Source organism: Amblyraja radiata, chromosome X, assembly GCF_010909765.2.
Source record: "Amblyraja radiata isolate CabotCenter1 chromosome X, sAmbRad1.1.pri, whole genome shotgun sequence".
Classification (NCBI taxonomy): domain Eukaryota; kingdom Metazoa; phylum Chordata; class Chondrichthyes; order Rajiformes; family Rajidae; genus Amblyraja; species Amblyraja radiata.
The window spans coordinates 12361978-12376435 of record NC_045999.1 but is presented as its reverse complement, the minus strand read 5'-3'; the positions used below and the strand labels follow the sequence as shown (position 1 = coordinate 12376435).

Below are 14458 nucleotides of genomic sequence, written 5' to 3'. Positions count from 1 at the left end.
GCAGGACCAGAGGATTCCTCTCAACTAAGAGGATCAAAGAGAATGTGGTAGTGAATTGTTGGGTAGGTCAAGAATCACGGTGTTGGAAATGGAAGATGAGAATTAATTGAGGGGGAAGATATGGCCTCACAGCAGATCCTTTGTTCCACCAGCAAACACCTATTTGCACTCATCCCGTTTTGTTTTCAGCATTCCAAGAAGCTCCCCCCAGATTCTTCCACTAATTTACACACAGGGGACAATTTAACCTACTGACCTGCCCATCCTTAGGATAATGGGAGAAAACCCATGCAGTCACAGAGAGAACATGCAAACCCCACACAGACAGTCCTGGAGGTTATGAGTGAATCTAGATCACTGGAGCTGCGAGGCTGTAGCTCGACTAGTTGCGCCGCTGTTCCTTACCAATGAAACTTTAGTAGGGGTAATGTGTTTAATTTCAGAATAATTAAAAAGTATTAAATAGGCTGCAAAATACTTTGAACAATCCTGAAATTACAAAAGGTCTAATACAGATAAGCCCATTTTTCTATATTTTTTTAAATGGTAATGGGAGTAAGCGTTTAAATGGAGAAGCAGCAGTGGGTCAAGAACATCATAAGATTTTGGACAGCTAAAGGAAAGGGATTTGAAAATGTCAAGTTATTTTATCATTCACCACTCAAAGATCTCCTATCTTTCATTATATTCCCTCTAAGAAATTCCCAGTCTAAACATTCACAGCCATCTGACTAGAGAATTCCATAAATGCACATGGTCTGAATGATGAACTATTTTCATCTGTCCTAAATAACCCATCACATATCCCGAGATTGACCCCGTGCTCAAGCCAACTCTCCCACATGAAGCAATCTATAATTTCTACGTTTAGAAGGCTTCTAATAACCTTAAAACATCTAAAATAGATAACCATCCATACCTCCAAATCCTAAGGTATCTAGGCTTAGGTATTCCATCCACAATTTTATCATGTTATCTGCCCTGTTACAGAGTTAATTTAGTAAACTTCTGAACTCCCAAGAATGTTCACCTTCTAAAACAAGCATATTATTTCAACATTGTACAAAGCGCATTGTGTGTTTTCAACAAAATTAAATTGCAGACATCATTCATCATGTACGAGGTTCCTTGCAACAACCTACAAAACATCGTTCCAAATTGATTGCACCTACATTTCAACTTTATGTTTCATGTACATTGACAATATTCACTTGTCCTCGACAATAAAAAAAAAACTTTTCTATTCATCTTGATATGGTTCCAGATAATTAATATTACAATCCTACGTACATCTTTTCCATAAATTCATTTTAACTCACAGCTTACCTTCCCATTTAGCTTTTCTAATTGGATACATTACACTCTGCCCCCTCATCCAAGTCATTGATTATAAACTGTAAAAAAAATGAAGCCAAGCACTTATCATTGCAATATCCCTCTAATTGCCAACTACCAACTCAATTTACAACTGCTTCATAAATTTGTGGTGACGCTGCCCAGTCAAAAAGTCATCTACGTTAATTTTACCTTCAACTGGCCTACTGTTTCCAATCTTCCCTTTCATCAATTCAAGGACTTTGCCCTTGAATAAAGTGTATTTTACAAAGTCAAAAACAATCTACCATTACTGCTGCCAATATTTAAAACATTAGGAAATCGTACTTCAGGACTAGATATCACATTTTAATCTCATTAAATGTTTCAAGTACATTTTCTTTACCAACGTCAACTTTTGAAGATACTTGTTCTTATCACCATCACTGTCACTATGTAATTGTATCTTTTAGTTTTAAGATAGTTTAATAACTTTGCCATTATAAGTTTGCCTGCTTTTGCTTTCAAATGACTCAGCAGTAGTAGTAGTAGTAGTAGTAGTAGTAGTAGTAGTAGTAGTAGTAGTAGGCCCCTCTCCGTCATGACGGACCATGGGTGATGCATCCTGGTCGGATGCAAGTCCGGGCGATGTCATATGGAGGACAGGCTGTTGCCCATGCAGCACGCCCTCCCTCTCCATGTCGCTGATCGATCCAAAGGAACAGCAGTTTGGCACCAGCGCAGGAGCTGCCAGAGCAAGGTTGTAGACAACGACGAACTGCCTTCAGGGCTCCGACTCCGGTTTTTCTTGAGGTTTACTCCTGGAGTATTTTCCATGACTGGGTATGGCCACAAGGCAGTGGAGGTTTTAAATCGGAGTTTTCCCTCTCCTAGATGGACTGCCTTCCCAGGATGACGAGCCCCATCTGCCCGAGACTCGTGGGGGCGGGAGCGTCTACCTTCCCGTGCAGGTCTATAGCACCTGCCCACTGCCCAAGACTTAAATGTTTTAATATTTTGTTCTATTTAAATACTTGATTTTTTTAATTTATTTTTCCTACTTGTTCCCTTTTATATTCTATTTTCTTCTAAAAATGTTGATTACCATTGAGAATAAAAAGGCTTTGCCAAGGGAGGCCAATGCAGGAATTTATTACGCATGACTTTTATACATTTTATAACTTACAAGCAACTGAAATTTGTCAGAGGTCCACAGGGCTGGACATGCTTTTAATTTGTAAATGCAGGACTGATTCCTATTGTAGATATTCTCAGCAGCCTATAAATTGATTGAATTAATAATAGGAGGGTCTAACATAACACAAGCCAAATCAAGTAAGGAAGGTGATCCAAATAGAATTTTAACAATCTGGTACAGTAGTTTCAGTCAACACTTGGCATTGCAGATTTCACCAACCAAATGTAAATTTCCCAACTGCTACAATGAGATTTAAACACTTTGTATCACATCCATAGTTCAATCCATAGATTACTAATCCAGTGACATACAACTACGCTTCCAAAACACTGTATACAGATCTACTGTGACAAATAAATCAACCACATATATGCAATAAGAGCAGGGAGGTTCTACTGCAGTTGTACAGGGTCTTGGTGAGACCACACCTGGAGTATTGCGTACAGTTTTGGTCTCCTAATCTGAGGAAAGACATTCTTGCCATAGAGGGAGTACAGAGAAGGTTCACCAGACTGATTCCTGGGATGGCAGGACTTTCATATGAAGAAACACTCGATAGACTCGGCTTGTACACGCTAGAATTTAGAAGATTGAGGGGGGATCTTATAGAAACTTACAAAATTCTTAAGGGGTTGGACAGGCTAGATGCAGGAAGATTATTCCCGATGTTGGGGAAGTCCAGAACTAGGGGTCACAGTTTAAGGATAAGAGAGAAGTATTTTAGGACCGAGATGAGAAAATCATTTTTTACACAGAGAGTGGTGAATCTGTGGAATTCTCTGCCACAGAAGGTAGTTGAGGCCAGTTCATTGGCTATATTTAAGAGGGAGTTAGATGTGGCCCTTGTGGCTAAAGGGATATGGAGAGAAGGCAGGGATGGGATACCGAGTTGGATGATCAGCCATAATAATAATAATAATGGATGGGATTTATATAGCGCCTTTCTAATACTCAAGGCGCTTTACATCGCATTATTCATTCACTCCTCAGTCACACTCGGTGGTGGTATGCTACTTCTGTAGCCACAGCTGCCCTGGGGCAGACTGACGGAAGCGTGGCTGCCATTCTGCGCCTACGGCCCCTCCGACCACCACCAATCACTCACACACATTCACACACATTCACACACAGGCAAAGGTGGGTGAAGTGTCTTGCCCAAGGACACAACGACAGTATGCACTCCAAGCGGGATTCGAACCGGCTACCTTCCGGTCGCCAGCCGAACACTTAGCCCATTGTGCCATCTGTCGTCCCTGATCATATTGAATGGCGGTGCAGGCTCGAAGGGCCGAATGGCCTACTCCTGCACCTAGTTTCTATGTTTCTAATTACAAAGAAAACAAATTGTCTGAGTTTGGATCAATCACTGATTTCAACTGGGTTAAATGCTGAGGAAAACCTTAACTGATTTTTCAGAGCAAATAGAGTGTAAGGAGGGTATAAAGCAAAGAATACAGACATGCCAAAAATTAAAAATGCTGCTTGGTGTCAGGTAATAGAGCAGCTAAACCTTCCAAGGAACTTAGAAGACTGATTATCAAAGAGTAGTAATAGCAGATGGAAGATGTCACCTACATTCAAAATGCATGTAAATTGCAAAGCCTATTTAACATGTGCATATTTGTCTCTCAAAAGTGATTAATTTTCAATGTACAACTGCTAGCAAATATTTAAAAAGTAATACTTTGCAATTTATCAAAGTAACAATGTAATATGTATTGCCCTCCCTGTCAGAGCCTTATTCACTCTGCTCCCAAGGTAGCTTCAGTGCAGATGAGTTGCACACCTCAATATAAATTGTGCATTTATCAGTAAGGTCTGGAAAGAAATATAGATATAGAGGTTCACCCTGGGCATAACACAGGACTGTCACTGACAGGCCCACACGGAGGCAAGCTTAGTGAAAGACACACTTTTTTCAGCCTGAAACCTGTTGGGCTTCCAAGGCTAGACGAGGCCTGCAAGTAAATGCTGCCAAATGGCACATTGTGACGTGCAGGAGTACATGCTGGAGACATGCTGGAGAAGCTCAATGCAGTCACCTCAAAAACAGTGGGGAAGGACCAACTGAGGGCTGGTCACTGGACAGTGTGGATCCAGGCCTTGTGAAAAAGCCTCTTGTATGCATCACAGATGTTTTGTTTCAGGAGAAAACATGAACTATGCAGAAGGCATACAGCACAGCAAAGTGTGTGGTCATGCACTTTGGTACTAGGAATAAAGACAGACTATTTTCTAAGTGAGGAGAGTATTCAGAAATCAGAGGTGCAAAGGGATTCGGGAGCGCTGGTGCAGGATTCCCAAAAGGTTAATTTGCAACTTGGATCGGTAGTAAGGAAGGCAAATGCAATGTTAGCATTTATTTTGAGAGAACTAGAATAGAAAAACAGGGGTGTAATGCTGAGGCTTTATAAGACACTGGTTGGACTACATTTGGAGAATTGTGAACAGTTTTGGGCCCCATATCTGTGGAGGGATGCGTTGGTGTTGGAGAGGTTTACAGGGATGCCGGGGATGATTGGGTTAACATATGATTAGCGTTTGACAGCTCTGGGTCTGTACTCGCTGGAGTTTAGAAGGATGAGGGAGGACCTCATTGAAATTTACTGAATAGTGAATGGCCTGGATGTGGATGTGGGGAGGATGTTTCCACTAGTGGGAGAAGCTAGGACCACACAGCATGGCCTCAGAATAAAAGGATATACCTTTAGAAAGGAGATGAGGAGGAATTTCTTTAGTCAGATCATGACGAATATGTGGAATTCATTGCCACAGACGACTTTAGAGGCCAAGTCATTGGATTTTTTTAAGCAGAGATGGACAGGTTCTTGATTAGTAAGGGTGTCAAAGGATATGGGTAGTAGAATGGAGTTGAGAGGGAATGACAGGGTAGACTTGATGGGCTGGATGGCCTAATTCTGTTCCTATGACATTTGCACGATGTATCGTAAGAGAATGCACTGACTGAACTGATGGTACATTGAAATAATATGTATTGTTTTTGTCTTTGCTATATATATGCAAAGACAAAATCAATGCCCCCAAGTCATTGCGTGTATTTGGACGTTAGTTTTCAGGCTTCTATAGCTTCTTCTCGAGTGAAATGAAAGAGCGACCAGGGTGATGTGGGTCTCTGGCGATGCTGGCTGCCTTTTTGACACAGCGACTCCTGTAGATCCCTTCGATGATGGGGAGGTCAGTATTCATGATGAACTGGGCAGTGTACACCCCTTTATGCAAGCTTCTTCTTCCTGAGCGTTCCAATTGTCGAACCATGATGCAACCAGTAAATATGCTCGCTACTGTCCATCTGTAGAAGTTCAAGAGAATATTCCTTGACATACTGAACTGCCTCAATCTTCTAAGGAAGTAGAGGTGTTGATGGGCTTTCTTTGTGATGGCATCAATGTGCTGAGTCCAAGACAGATCTTCAGAGATGTGCACGCCCAGGAATATGCTTTTGACTCTCTCCACCCCTTCGATGTAGACAGGTTTATGGATCCTTGTCCTTCCTCTTCCAAAGTCCACAATCAGTTCCTTGGTTTTACTGACGTTGAGATCAAGGTTGTTGTTCTGGCACCATTTGGTCAATTGAACGATCTGCCTCTAACACTCTACATATACTTTACAGGCTATAGAAAAGTCTGTAAAGCTGCATTAAGTAAGAATTTCAATGTTCCTTTGACGATACATACGACAATTAATTACTTGGCTCTTGACTGTACAGAGATCCGATTCTCTTAAACCAGGTTTGAGGCCTTGTACTTCAAATGCTCTTTCCTCAGATGTCTGTGTTGGTGCACTGAAGATGAGGAGTTAGTGTTGGGATAGCAAGGACAGATTGATAAAGGACATTTGTATTGTGGATGTTTAGGGTCATTGTCTACTCTGCTTTAGTTAATGATGGTGATGACTTGGCATTCAATGTAAAAATGTGGGCATGCACAATCTGTAGTTCAATGACCAAAAGTGGGGTCAACGGGTGACCAGTTTTCCATTTGTGTTGTAGATGAACTCTACTCCAGTGTGAAGGTTATTTAAAGATTTGGCTCGGTATTCATCCAGAATGAATGGGAAAAGTGTTGGGGCTCCACATCAGCCTGTGCTGAGACTGAGCGTATTGTGGACCTGTTGGTGACATAATTTGGAAACAGATTTTTGACTACAACCAAATTTGGTAACGATAGTCTGCCATCCCACTTGATTAATGAAATGAAAGGCTTTAGGAGGACACAAGCCAACATATAGTGGCTGGTGCTGTCCCATACACTTTCTCTGGAAATATCACATGGAAATGATTACATTCATTGTGCCTCTAGATGAAGAAAATCTCAGCCACGAAGAAGAATAAGTTGAGGAGAATTCTTACAATTACTTTTCCTGCTGCAAACACAAGAAAGATCCCTCTGTAGTTACTGCAGTTAGAATTGCATTCTGACTTGAAGATTGTCAGAATTACAACAACACTGTCCTGTGGCATATCCTTCTCTTCTCAGATATAGAGTTGAAGTTATGAATTGGGGGTAGACACAAAATGCTGGATTTACTCAGCGGGACAGGCAGCATCTCTGGAGAAAAGGAATGGGTGACGTGCCGGGTCTAGACCCTTCTTCAGTCTGATGAAGTTGTGAATTTATGTCTGGAGCTCTTCGCCATTAAGTGTTCGAACTTCAGCAGGAATACGGTAACCTCACGACATATGGTCTTTTCAACTTCTTGTTCATCTGGAATGATGGCAAGACTAACCAGCTAGTGTGCTCCATGGTGGAATCAAGGAGTCTTATGTCAAAGTCAGGATCAAATTATTCAAAGTTCTCCTACCGGCTGGTGCTGGTTGCCTTTCTATCCTAGATAAACTCCTTGAATATCAAATGTGTTGGTACACTAAATTGAGAAACAGCTTTACCCACATGCATTGCACCATTAGAAATGAAAACAAGAAAGCCAACAGACCCGCCCTCCTCCCTCATAGGGACCCAATACACAAAACACAGTGATATAATTAGAAGTATTTTCCAAAAGAAAGCATCTCACGGATTCAAGCTTAGAAGGTGGCAAAACAAAGCAATAAGCCAATGTAATTAACATAACAAAATAAGTAATCCGTGCTAGCTGGAAAATCAAGATGTTTTACATTTTATACCTATGGGGAATGGAAAATTCACTTTTCGAACTCATCAACTGCAGTCCTTAAATATGTTTTAAATCATAACATTAATTTAAGAAAGGAAATAAAATTAGATACTTTGAATAATTATTTTTCTACATCTTTATTTTGACAATTTGATATCTCAAATTTCTGGATTTCAAACAACTCTATTCCATATTTACTTGAAAGGTCATCATCAAATAATAAAAATAGACACAAGGTCCTGGAGTAACTCAGCCGGTCAGGCAGCATCTCTGGAGAAAATGGACTGGTGACATTTTGGGTCAGGACCCATCTTCAAAAACGCCAGCTATCCATTTTATCCAGAGATGTTGCCTGACTGGCTATGACTCCAGCATTTTGTGTTTACCTTTGGAATAAACCAGCATCTACAGATCTTTTTTATTACAAGTTGAAATATTAACTTTGTCTTCTTCCCACTCTCGACAAGATATCCAGTACAGCTTTAATCCAATTACAATAACAAATAAACAACAATCAACATTTGGAAGGATGGACTTCTGCCAAAGAAAAGCACACTGTTAAACGAAGGTCACGCCCACAGAAAATGGTTGAAATAATGTCATTATTTCTTACTTTCACTTTCTAACATGAGAAAAAATAATTTTGTTTTGCGAGGGCCATGCAGGATAAAAATACCACATTTGAAAAGTGGTCATTCAACACTATATGAACTACAAGAAAGCTTAAAAATTTGCAGTCAGCTGGGGATTTTAAAATGCAGTGAATACACAACTATCCTCTGTTCTAAAATAATTTGAACTTATTTTTGCTCAATTTATTATCATAAGAACACCTTTTACCAGCACTAATAACACACAATGTACTTGATGACTCTTTAAAAACATTTTGTACTTTGATGACTCTTTGGTTTAGCCATACCACTATTTTCGATTCTAGTCCCCAAAAACGTAAGAAATCCGAAAACATGAATTTCATGCCAACCAAGAATCTTTAAAATACCCTTGGTGGAGAAAAGCTTCTTGGGTAAGTAATGCAAACATGTTGACAAGAAAATGGCACATTAGGGATGTCATAAGCAGCAAAAGTGAAGTTTATGCCAAATATATCAATTAAGCAGATTAATACGAACACAATCACAAACATCAAATTTAGATATGTTAAGATAAAATGTTGACAGTTTCCAATCATATGGCAAAATAATGTATTAATAATGCATTACATGTCAATACTGCCACCTCTTTGAATAACTGCAAAAAGCAGCCCAAAAGCTATTTCTTTTTTTTCACAGAAAACCAAATTTAGTCATCTACAAAGGATTTTTAATGTCTTCCATCCCTTCACATATTTAATTCAAAAATCTACTAAACTATAAACATCTCGATTTGATGGCAACTAATTATGCTCCAGGGCTTCCAATCGTTAATATTGCTGTTTAGTCTTATGACATATTTGACCAAAGTCAAATAACTTTTCCTTTTTATCGTATCTTCTGAGCTTATTGCTTTAAAGTTATTTTTAATCTTTCATGAGTAATTGAAAAACGATCCCAAAATTGCAAATCAATCGCGCAGATTTCGAAAATAAGAGCTATGCTTCAACAAAACTAGCATCGAATTTGATAACGTCACAGGCAAAGAACCTGAATAGAAATTGAAACAAAGGCCTCCTCTGCTGCAAACTTCAACGAGTAAGATATATTGTATTGTAGCAAAAAACGTCCTTTAACGTACACAATTCTAATCTTATGTATTTAACAATTACAATACAATACCCATCATCCAAATGCAAATTACAGCAAACGCTATTTTGCAGTATGAAAGTTGCAGATAAGTGAATGGCGTCCATCAAGATTAATTTGCTGTACAAATGTATAGAAATATTTGAGAACTCTGCTGGGTTGCAGGATTCATTTACTGTCACGACCCAGATATTTATTGGCAGTCACACAAGCGTCATCTTGCAATGTCATGCAAAATCTAGTAAAAGCAATCGGAATTATTTGACCTTTATTGCTTTGCATTTTGCATGCTTTGATGCGATCTATTTTGCAAAATATCCAAGCCAAAACATTCGTATTCAACGAGGGTGGTGGCCAAAAGCTAAATATACATGCTAACATTATGTTCTAAAATAGCTCTCATGTTGAAAACTGAAAGCAGGTATGATTGCAATAATTCATTAGCTAAGAATTAATACGCAATTTTCATGTAAGATGTTAATAATCCAAATAAAACATAAAACTATAATACTCCTCTTAGGCCACGTCGGCGTACCCTTTCAAACCATTTTATATTGTTGCCCCCACCCTCACAGCTTTTACAAAGGGGCAAAGAGAAATTTGAATTAAATTTGGCCGAAATATCTCCAGTGATCATTGTCTTTTAATTGCCAATCGTGGTCTGTGTCACTGTTATTGTAAAATTGAGTATAATACAGAAGCATGTTGCAATGGACAATCGCTGCCGGCTCCAGAGCCGGTGACAACCACCCCCGGCTTTCAGCGCATCTCGACACTTGGGGGGGAAATAGGGCGAGCGACGACAACGCTGCTGTCGGCCGCGGCTACCGCACCTCGGGATTACCAGGTGTCATCCAGGGGGAGAGGTGCTATTCCGCCGGCAGTAAATACTTACAGCCCTCCGACTTGCCCACAGCCGCAATCTACCCCGCCTCGTCTGGTCTAGTCCGGCCTGGCCTCGCCTCACCAGCAGCGCACGGGTTAAACCACCGTATTTATTAATTCCACATCCGGGCCCTGCCACAGGACAACCGGAAGGAAGTGCGCGGCTCAGCCCGCCTCCTGCTGACCCGGGCCCGCTGTGCGCCTGCGCGGCAGCCCGACGGTTGGTCCGTTGGACTTCAACCCGGCGCTCGCGCTGGAGCGGCCGTTGGGCTCGGAGAGCGCATGCGCGGCGGGGGCGTTCGCGCCGGCCGACAGGTGGGTGAGGGAGACGCGCATGCGTGGAACTGTGTTCCCGCTGTGAGGAGGTGAGGGGGGCGCATGCGCGACGGAGTGTGAGAACTAAAGATACTAGAGTGTCTTTGGTGAGAACCGGCAGCAGGTGAGGAGACGGGAAAGCGCATGCGCAAAGGATGTTAGTGCCGGCAGTCGAGAGAGAGGAAGGCGGGAGAGCGCGTGCGCGCTGGGTGTTCCCGCCGGCAGGAGGCGGGAGAGAGCATGCGCGGTCTTGAGGCGGGAGCCGTCACTGTCTGAAGCCAAAAGCAGAAAGACTATCTTTGAACACAATGCTGGAGTAGTTCTTGCTGATTCCTTTTATAGGTTGTAAGATATTACGGCTATATAGATAGAAACAAGCACAGGTTTTCAGTACACGCTGTTGCCAGTGTGGGTCGTCTTTATTTTACAAAAGTACACAGCATACACACACATATTCAGTAGACTGATAAGATATAGAATATATCACATAACACAAATAATACCATTCTGGTACTCAGTTACCATTATATACACTACACTTCTCTCCCCTTAGAGAGTAAAATAACGTATATTAGACAGGCAAGAATAATTTTATAAATTTAATCTGTCGACAGATTTACGCATTATGATCTCTTGAGTGGTTTAGGGGGAATGTCAGGTTGTGGTTCTAGAGTCAAGTTCAGAATCATTTATATAAGAAGGAACTGCAAATGCTGGAGAAACTCAGCGGGTGCAGCAGCATCTATGGAGCGAAGGAAATGGGCAACGTTTCGGGTCGAAACCCTTCACAATATGTGCTGCACCTGCTGTGTTTCTCCAGCACTTTTGTCGACCTTCAGGATAATTTATCTTTGTCTCTACTTTCTTTGGAGTTTACATCTGAACGTGGAATAATACCAAAGTCTGACAGATCTGCTTCTTCGTCTGTGCTTTGCTCTTGTTCACCCCTTGCTGGAATAATATGGTTTATTATGTGCACACTTCGAACACGTCCTCACACTTCAACTACTGTTCCCACCTCCCTTTGCTTTGTAAGGGGTGCTGAGAACACGAACCTCATCATGTGTATTGAACCTACGTTCTTTTTTACTTCTACCATAATGACGTTTCTGATCAGATTGCATTCAACCTTAGGAGATAGGTTAGGTAGAACCATACTAGGTAGAACCAAGTTCTGAGCCTTCTTTTCATGAGAAGTTCAGCTGGCGTATACCCTGTGACGTAGATAGCACCTTCAGTGCCCACATCTGATTCTTCATGAGGCAAACACGACAATGATTCAGCAATAGCATTTTCTTTTGAGCTGCGGTATTCAATGCTTAAGTCATACCGTGACAGGAGAACTGCCAGCGCTGCATCCTCAAGGCTGCCATTGTAGGTATTGCTGACCGAGGACTAAGAATAGCGAGAAGTGGCTTATGATCAGTAACCAGGGTGAATTTCCTACCCAACAGATACTGATGGAATTTCTTGATCCCAAAGATGATACCAAGGACTTCTTTTTCGATTAGTGCATAATTACGCTCACTCTTGGTAAGTGTGCTTGATGCAAATGCTATAGGCTTTTCTTGTCCATGTTCCATTACATGTGAAATCACAGCTCCTGCCCCACAACTGGACGTATAATAAGCTAACTTTAACTTGCGATTTGAATTGTAGTAAACAAGTAATGCATCACTGGTCAAGCTCTTTTTACATGCATCATAAGCATTTTGTTGCTCTTTGGACCATTCCAATTTTTTTGCCTTTTTCAACAACTTGTGAAGTGGAGCTAGCTTTGTTGCTAATTCGGGTAAGAAGCGTGAGTAATACTGTACCATACCCAGGAAGGAGCGGAGTTGGGACACATTCTGTGGTGTTGGTGCGTTTGCTATAGCTTCAAACTTTTCCTTCACTGGTTGTAGTCCAAGTAGATCCACTTTCAAACCAAGATACACTACTTCGGTCTGTAAGAATGCGCATTTGCTTCTTTTCAACTTTATATAGTGATCATCAAGCCTTCAACTCTTCACTGAGTATCTCCAGATTCTTCTCCTCAGTAACAGTTGCAATCAGCAAGTCATCTTGATTGCTCAAACAATGTGATGTTCCTTGCAGAATCTTGTCCAGGGTAGCTTGAAAGATTTTTAGTGCTGACTTCACATCATAGGGTAATTTTGTGTAGAAATACAGCCCCATGTGTGTGTTTATCGAGTGATACTGCTGCCTCTTACGATCAACATTTAGCTGAGCATATGCATGTGACTAGCTTAGAGAATACCTTGGAACCAGCAGGTTCAGCGTATAAATCTTGTGAAGTTGGGAGTGGATACTGTTCATCATCCACTGCCTGGTTAATGGTCACTTTATAGTCTCCACACAATCTCACTGTGATGTCCGCTTTCAGAACCACTACTATTGGAGTAGCCCAATCACTGTGATCTGTTTTAACCAGTACACCGTTTTGTTCCAACGTTTTGATTTCAGCTTCCACTTTACTTTTTCTGGTCTACAGTAGACAGGTTCCACATTGGGTTGAATCCTGATTTGTGCTTGATCACCCTTTATGCCCTCGTAGCTGTCATTGAACATAGCATGATGTTTCTGCAACAACTATCCAGGTGTGTTTGCGCTTCGACTTGGAATACAGATTTCCAGTCCAGTTTCAGTAAGCGGAGCCAATTTTTGCCCATCACCGTTGGCCTATTGACATAACTTGCGACAACTATTGGCAACTTCAAAGTCTTGCCTTTGTGTTGTACATCTATACATACCTAAAACTCTGAACTTGTGCTCTTCCGGTTTGCGCGGTTTTTCTATTTGCGCAAATACGGTATGCGATAGCTCTATGATTTTCATCAGCTCACTCGCCGTTCTTCTGTGCTGCGAGTGCAACAAGTTTTGTTCCGATCGGTTGTATATTGTAAAACTTAGCGAGGTTTAAAAGTCGTAAAGACCTCACGTGCACAGATCAATCTCCTCTCCTGCCAGTCAGCGCCAAGCGGATTGGTCTCTTCTCCTGTCACTCCCCAGGATGGTCCGCCCCTTCCTGCACCATCGCATCTTTACTTGAGCTGAGGGACGCTGCGGGTGGCCGGCGGAGGTCTCCAACCGGACACAATTTTCGGAGGGACTGGAAGCGGGCCGGAGTCGGAGATGTCGTCAAACGGAAAGAGGAGAGTCTAATCCTGGTGGAGGAGAGCGTCCAGCGCCCGCTGTAAGTCCCAAATCCACCACCATCTCAACGCCCCGCAGCTCCAGCCCCTTCCTTGCTGGTCCCCCTTGCTGGCTCCTGCCCCCCTCCCCCATGATACCCCCCTCTCCCTCATGGCTCTTCCCCCGTCTTTTCTCCGAGCTCTCCTCGAGCTAAATTGGAGGAGCAGCACCTCAAATTTCACTTGGGCAGTTTGCACCCCAGCAGTATGAACATTGACCACTAATTTCAGGTAGTCCTTACTTTCTCCTCCCCTTCTCAGCTTTCCCACTGGCTCCTCCTCTTCCTTTCTTCTTCTCGCCCCCACCCTCACATCAGTCTGAAGAAGGGTTGCGGCCCGAAACGTTGCCTATTTCCTTCTGAGTTACTCCAGCATATTGTGTCTATCTATGGTGTAAACCAGCATCTGCAGTTCCTGCCTACTCAAAGTGCTGCAGTAACTCAGCGGGTCCGGCAGCATCTGTGGAGAACATTGACAGGTGATGTTTCAGGCCCTTCTTCACTGATTAATATCATAAGTAATCTGAGCTGTGTATAAATCAATTAAATTTATTGACTCTGAGGTATAAAGTAAAACTGGCCAAGCCAGGTAATCTGTTAAACATGAGATAGACACCAGCATCTGCAGTTCCTTCCTACACATTCTGTTAAACATATTCTGTTGTACTGCTGCAAGTAAGA

General features: G+C 41.9%; 1 protein-coding gene across 12 annotated transcripts in view; it reads right to left on the bottom strand.

Annotated features, from left to right (window-relative positions):
- The window catches only part of herc1 (HECT and RLD domain containing E3 ubiquitin protein ligase family member 1), a 217426-nt gene extending 207009 nt beyond the window's left edge, over positions 1-10417 (bottom strand). For all 12 annotated transcript variants that reach the window (XM_033014841.1, XM_033014842.1, XM_033014847.1 and 9 more), the window contains exon 1: positions 10280-10417. The gene's annotated coding sequence lies outside the window, so the exon portion shown is untranslated. The remainder of the gene's footprint in view (positions 1-10279) is intronic.
- Positions 10418-14458: the final 4041 nt, after the last annotated feature.